This window comes from Tupaia chinensis, unplaced genomic scaffold, assembly GCF_000334495.1.
Source record: "Tupaia chinensis unplaced genomic scaffold, TupChi_1.0 Scaffold146140_1, whole genome shotgun sequence".
Taxonomy (NCBI): Eukaryota; Metazoa; Chordata; class Mammalia; order Scandentia; family Tupaiidae; genus Tupaia; species Tupaia belangeri.
The window spans coordinates 236,432-243,751 of NW_006205995.1; the positions used below are offsets into that span (position 1 = coordinate 236,432).

General features: G+C 51.1%; 1 long non-coding RNA gene across 1 annotated transcript; it reads right to left on the reverse strand.

Moving 5' to 3' along the window:
* Positions 1–2,652: 2,652 nt before the first annotated feature.
* On the reverse strand, positions 2,653–7,287 carry LOC114006198 (uncharacterized). Its single transcript, XR_003547950.1, has 3 exons — positions 7,164–7,287; positions 4,803–4,921; positions 2,653–3,635 (listed from the first exon to the last, which is right to left on the reverse strand). It is a non-coding gene; the product is annotated as an uncharacterized LOC114006198 (long non-coding RNA).
* Positions 7,288–7,320: the final 33 nt, after the last annotated feature.

Below are 7,320 nucleotides of genomic sequence, written 5' to 3' on the forward strand. Positions count from 1 at the left end.
AGACCGGCAGCAGCAAGCAGCAAACCGGAGGCTGCAGAGGCGGGCAAAGTGCCCTCCCCCTGCCCCCCAGTTCCCCGTGGCTTGGGGTTTTCGCGGTCTCCCCTGCTGGAGCCGGGGCCGCCAGGAGCCAAGAGCGTTAGGTTCAAATGCATCAAGGCTCTGAAGTCATTTATCCGGTTTCATAAATAATTTTCTTATTACACTTAAGCCTGATTCCTGCCCCCTTCCCGTTTTTATTGCGGGGTTTCAGCGGCTAAAAAGTTTCTAAGTCGGGTGGGCTGTTGTTTTCCTTTTTCCATCATTAACATCATTAATATAAGCTATCAATAACCCTGTCGTTGGGAGCCGAGTTTCACGGTATTGATCCACGCAGCTATTCATCTCTGCCATGCAAGACACGGAATAATTTTCGCATTACAGTAGCTTGGATTTGCTTTTAATTCATATTTAAAGCTGCAACCGGCTCAGTGGAGCGCTCTGCGAAAGACTAGAGGCGCCTAATTAATAATAAGTTAGAAACGAAGGAAGGCACCGGCGAATAAATAATTAATACAGACATCTATGTCTCTTTGAATATTGCTCCTTTAAAAATTTAGACTTACCAGGACCATACTGTAAGTCTGCAATTTATATTGCGGGGATGATTTAAGAAAGCTATTTTTTTCCTTGAAATACAATACTAAATTATTTACAGTGTTTTGCAAACCTAAGTTCCTTCATTAGCCAGCCCCTCCGGTTTATTCCTTCCAGGTGGAAAACACCAATTTTTAAAAACAATCATAATAAGAACCATAACCTCCCAACAAGAACTCCTAGCTGAGATTAGCTGTGGGTTGCTGGGTTGGGGACAGAACACTGGGGAGAAAGGAATGAAGGGACCTCCTGCTCTGGGAGGGTGCTAGGGGCTTCTATAAAGGGGGTGTTGTTAGAGAAGGAAAAACAGCAAAACCTGAGATCATTGGCCAGTAATCTGGGGCACTCGCTGGTTCTGGGAAGGACAAAGTTTGAGTTCAATTCAGGATGCTCAAATGAATAGAATCTGAAGGGATCCAGGTTTCCCTTACGGGAAAATAAAATGTTTTTAAAATAAAAAAAAATGGAATTTTTAGAGAATGACTCTTGAAAACTAAGATTGGATTCCCAAGCCATCCAGAAACGACCAGTTGGGTTAGAGAGAAATAACAAAATCTGAGGGGGAAGGAGTGACTGAAAATCGGAGAAGGTTTTTGCGTGAGAGAGACCAGGATTTGTTTGCAATGTTGTTAGCGATATTGATTTTTTTGTTACTTGGATTAATGTATGTTAAACAGGAAAATACAGGCATTAGTCAAATACGTTATCATCATCTATTGTCGAGAGGGAAGTTTCTCAGGTGGGTGACAGAGACTCCATGCTTTGAGGCAATTTTAGAGATGTCAGAGTGTTCCAGGCTCAAACTGGGACAACTGACGCCGGGGTTGGGCTGGCGTTGGGCTGCTGGTGTAGGAGGAGGTGGCTTTGCCTGCAGCTCACTCCCCATCTCCCCCTCTCAGAATTACAGCCTCCTTTTAACCCACTATCCACAACCCACTGTGGGTGCATCAGCCACCCTTGGACCTCCGTGCCGAGCTAAATGATTAGAGGATGAGGCCTTCTTGACCACTGGGGTCCCCCAAATTTCTTCACCCCACTTGTCAATCTTCCCCCACATCTCCACCTCCAGGTCTCTTGGCCCAGTGACCTTCCTTCCAACCCTCTAGCGCCCCAATGTAGGTCTGGGGGCTCCTGCAGCTCAGCGTTGGTGGCCTGAGTACCAGGTGTGGTGCACATACACAGGCACGCACCCACACACATGTACCCACACTGGTTAGGCCTGAAAAAGCCGCGGGCTGGAGAGGAAAGCGCAGGAGCGGCTATTCAGCATCAAAGGGAGACCGGCCTCCCACCTCTGGACCCGGAGAAGCATTAATGAAAGAAGACAGTCCTCCGGAAGCCGGCAGCTGGGACGCCCTTCCTTCCCGCGTCCTGCCCAAGACTAACCTCCCATCCCGCCTTGGCATGCTGCGGACCAGGGACCTAGGCTTTCCTTTCAACCCCCTTCTGTAACCAGGTACACTCATTTATGGGGCCAGACCCCGACGCACAGACCCTGCTGAAGGCTTCTCCGGAGAGCCACAAAACCTAAAAGGCACTCACATTACCCCTCAGGTCTTGGATGGGTTTAGGAACAAGGCGGGACGGGGAAGGGCGGAGGGAGATCTGGGCCTTTGGCAACCTGATAATCCCACTCCCGCCTGCCCCAGGGTCAAAGGGCAGGCGCCCTCCTGGGGGTCCAACAGCGGGAGGCAGATTTTTGTGCCAGCCACGGGGCGGGGGAGGGGGTGAACGGAAGGAGGAGATTGAGCTGCTGAAGGCCGCGGGCCGCCAGGTAAGAAAGCGCGAAGTGTGAGAGGAGTGAAGGGGGAAGGACAGGGAGGGTAAGAGGACGTTCAGCCAAAGGCCAGAGGAGAGCCTAGCCAGCCGGGAGGGAGGCGCAGCAAGAGGTGGGGAGCTCGGCAACCGGCGGGCGTTTCATTTTTAAATCTTCTAGGTGTCTGCGGGTCAAATAAAGACAAGGGCGGTAACGATTATTCTGTTAAATCTATGGTACTTGACTGCGCAAACACTAATTGATTAGACACCAAAATGATTTGTTTAAAGAGTTTTCCTTCCCACGTGCAGCTGCTCTTGGGTCTGGGTCTGCGTTACAGGCGAGGCTGCGGAGGGGTTGCCGGCTGGGCCTGGCACCTGCTCTGAGTCCGCAATCCGCCTTGGGGTGGCTGGTCCAATCCGTGGACCTTAAAGGCTCCCTGCTGGGCAGCCACCGGTGTGACTAGAGTCCCTCCAGGACGCCGGAGTGTGTCTGAGTCCCTCCAGGACGCCGGACTGTGCACCAGAAGACCATGAAGAGCCGACTTTGCCCTCCGCCGGCCTCCTCCGAGATTTCTGCACTTCTCATGGCTCAGGACTGCACAAGCACAAAAATGCTTTCTTCCTTCCTCCTGTTCTCGCCAGCCCCCAGCCTTGGCACGCTCTCCGTGGTGCACAGCTAATCCAGCTTGGAGACCCAAGTGGGGTGGCATTAACCGCCACCCCACTGAAAAATTAGCCGCCTCTATGGCCTGGGTGGGTCTCTTTTGCAATATGTGTGAACAATATAAAATTATGACCAGGAAAGAAAATCCAGTGAAGATCCAAGAGAGGAGGCCAACTTCCCCAGAATAAGGCTGGGGTGAGGACAGAGCCAGGTCTTGCGGCCAGTCTCCAGAGAGCCTCAAATCCTTGCCTCGGTCCTTCAGCATCAGGGCACCCCTTCTCCTGTCAAAGATCTTGCCTTGAAGCCCTGAAAAGCCCTTGCTGAAGTGAGTGATGGCCAGAACGGATTGCAACCCAGATAAGGCCGCCTCCAGTTTAGCCAAGAGCCCAGGAGAGCAAGCGGTTTTCTTCCTCAGCCCAGGAAGTAACCTGAGACGCTTGCAGAGCGATCTGGCTGGCAGCATCGAGGCTGCCCAGGCAGCCCTTGCCCTCGGCAGCCCCTAATAGCAGCCCCTAGGACCCCAGTCGACTGGAGCTGGCAGGAACTGACAGCCCTCCCACAGAGCATCTTCTCTTCAGATCTGGAGAGGCCAGGAGGAGATGAAAGAGGGAAGTGGAAAAATGCCGAGTTAAATATTTTCATGGACAAAAACCATAATTTACTAATAATCATTTAAAAAGTAAACCGAACAGATAAATAGAAGAGTGAAAGATGAAGAGGGCCAAAATACTGGTTACCATTTCTGGCCCCCAGAGGGTGAAGGGCAGTAACTAATTTTTAAAATGGTTTTCGATAGTAAATTATCAGTCTAAGCCAACAGCAGCTTTCTGCACATAATTTCTTTAGAAGTGGGAGGACTCCAAAGGAAGGCAGTGAGAGACTGGCAGGGAACGCACAGGACCAAACCCTCTACCTCTAGTATCACATGTGCTACAGTAGCCGGAGGCCAAATAAATAGTTCCTCACCAGGAGTTTAATTCTAAACCGGCTCCCAGTATCAGAAATGCTGTTGAGACAGCCTCCCTCCTCCTGGAGCCCTGGGTGGGAGAATCTGCCCTGACACCCAGGCTTGCTATTTGTAACAAGGCCAAGAAATGGGAATTAAACATTCGATGGCTTGGGATGGACAGAAGCATTTCTTTGGAACAGTCCTGGAAGCTGGAACTAGAACATTGTTACAACTCTACTACTCACAGAGAAGGAAAGCATTAACTCTGAAACCCATAGAAGGTTCCACGTAGCTAACATTTGGAGGAACTGCCTTACTCTTTTCTTTGCTAAACCTGGCAGGGTCACTGAGCAAGCACAAGAAGGATTGTACCTGCTCCCCCTTCTCTGATATTTGCAAAACAAACATTCTGAAATCTTTGCTTCTACACTGAAAATATTGCCAGCAACAAGCACCCACTGGAGAGTATTATTTCCCTTTTGCTTACATAGATAGGTGTATGTTATTTTCTAATGGCGATTGACACTATTTTTTCTTTAGTTTCCTGCAGCTGCTCAGAACCTAAACCTCTAACAATAAGCCCTCTTCTCAACTGCACACACTGACCTACCAAGTTCCAGGGGCTCCTCCTAAAATTCTATTTCCTCCATGCCCTTTAGTGCATCTAATGAGTGCCAGGCATCGTGCTGGGCACAGAAAGGGAGAAGAAGGGAGAACAAAGTGGTGAAAAGAGATCCCAGTCCTTCCGCAGTTGACAATCTGTCTAGCGCCCCTCCCACCCCACACCTGCACACTCACCTTAACTAGACCAAAAAGAGCATCCTTCCTAGGGATCACACATCTTTAGTAAGAGGACATTTTCTGAGCAGGCAGGAGAGAATCAGGTTGTTTCTCACTGAGAAATCTCTGCAACTCAACTACAGGAAAACAATGGTTAAATAATACATGTGAGTAACTCAGAAAGATTAGGGCAATTCACAAGCCAAAGTCAGTCCTGCAAGTGCATTTTTAAAAAAGTTTGAGGGAAAAAAGAAGACATTACATTGAGCACGTCCAATGCCTATTATATTTGTCCAAATCTTTCCTTTGGCTTCTCCTTTAGGGACCAACACTGAACCAGACCCCCTCTTTCATAAATATCCTTGGGGGTGGAGAAAGTTGAGCTCACCAGATCCCAGCTTGCTTCAGGTGGCCTCCAGGGGCTCAGCCTGGAGCCTCACATGAAGAGGAGTTTCCAAGATCAAATCCCTAATTAGCTCCACAAAGAGAAAACCATGAACAATTTGTGCACTTGGTGGTATTTACTTCTTTCTTCTAATAAACTGCCTTTTGGGAAGAGAGTTGTCATAAGGGCAAATCAATCATTTCCGTGCGATTAAAATCATTACAGTGGGGAGGACAGTTTTGCTCAAAGGCTGCCCCACTACTTTAACCCATTGCTTGGTCTCCTATGACAGCTGCATGGTCTATGCTAAAGGAAAAGAGAACAGAACCAGTAAGGAATCAAAGATGCAGCTTCCCACCAAAATCCTGTGATCCACTGGGCAGAAAATATATTTGATGACTGTGTATGAATAAGTAGGTAGAAGTCTGAATAATTTTGTTTTCCGAGTTCCTTTATGTCAATGCATTTTTTTCCCAAAGCCTTTTTCCCCTCTAGGGTCCCACATTCCTAAATGTTCATTGTCGAGCAGACAAAATGTCTGGTGAGATGGACTCTCATTTTCCAGGCCTCCACACACATTTTTACGCAGGCTGGGAGTGTCTCTGATGGTGGAACCAGCCAGATTATGCATGCCAGGATATAGCCACTTTCTAGAAAGTCAAGTTGACTGTTCCCAGTGACCTTGACCTACCTGGATCATGGTGTCACCCTGGTGGTGGCAGAGACTTGGGCAAAGAAATGAGGCTCCCCATGCCTTAGAGGGCTGGCCAGTCAGCTTAGCTTTACCTAATCACCACAACTGCCATCACCCCAGTCCCGGCCTCTCTGAGAGTCTGGGAACATTAGCAGTGGAAACACCACTGGTTGGCTCCAGCTGGGTGTCCCAGCAAACAAACCTAAAGTGTGAGTTTGGCCCAGTGCAGGCCACACACACTGTTCCATATCTGGGCCCAGATATCCACGCTTTAAGAGGCCTCCTCCATTGTGACTACCACTCGCCTGGGGCTGGGGCTCAGCGCTGACCCGGCATAACTGCCAGGGACTGGACAATGGGCACATCTGTCCTTTCTCCAAGGGATGAAAGCACCTAACGGGACACGGCTCTGCCTTTTGTTTAGGATTTTTTTCCCCATTCTTTTGTAAATGAAAGAAAGCCACGGCATGTGGCAGCCGGGTGTGTGTCTCACACTACGGGCCTCTGCACGCGTCCCTACCAGGCCTAGGAAACAGGTTCGATTCCGGATTGAAGCGTGACTGTAGAAAAGGCACAATTACACCTGAAGCTGAATTGATTTTCAAGTCTGGAGGCTTCGCTCGGGGACGCCGGGAAAGAGGCGTCCCTACGGTGCCAGTGGAGACCCGCGCGCCCGCAACCACCCTGGCTGCGTCACTGCTTCTCGCAAGCAGCAGTGTGAGTGCTTTACCAGGAGAGCCAAGGAGCAGCCTCAGGTACTGCCCAAGCCTCGGTAGCCCCATCAGCACCCGGAAGTTAACGTGGGAACCCACCAGGACCCTCCCTCCCGTCCCCCACCCTACATGCGGAGTCATTGGCTAAGCGGCGCGCCGCCTTAATTATGAGCTGAGCGGGAGAAGGACCCAGGCGGCTGGGACAGCGAGGTACGACCGATATCGGGACTGTTGGCACCGAGTGCTTGGCTCCCAGGGCATAGATGAGGAAGGGTGGGCAGAGGGGTATCCGGGAGGGCGGAGGGTGCCGCATCAGCGCGACCAAGCTGAACCAGGCCCTGACGATTTTTGCGCCCTCTCTCCCCACCCCCAGAGGCCTAGCATTTAAGGGTAAAGAAAGCTCCGACTCCCGGCAGCCCTCCGGGAAATAAAGCTTAGTGGGCCAGGGCAGAAGGGGTGATGACTGTGTCACTCCGGTCACTGCGGCAACCTGCACCGGGAAGCAGCCGCTGGGGAGAGGGGCGATGGCTTGCAGGGCTAGCGCGCCAACCGTGAGAGAAGCTCGGCAGGGGAAGGAGGGAGCCCACCTAGCGGGGGAGGCGAGTCTCCCGGGAAGGGGACGGCGGTCCCGGGTCGAGCCCAGCGCTAGTCCTTCGCACGTGCCCGCAGCTCCGGGGCCATCTGGAGCCGCTGGGAAGACTCCGGGCCCCCTCCTTCATTTGTACCGGGACGTCACCGGCCTGG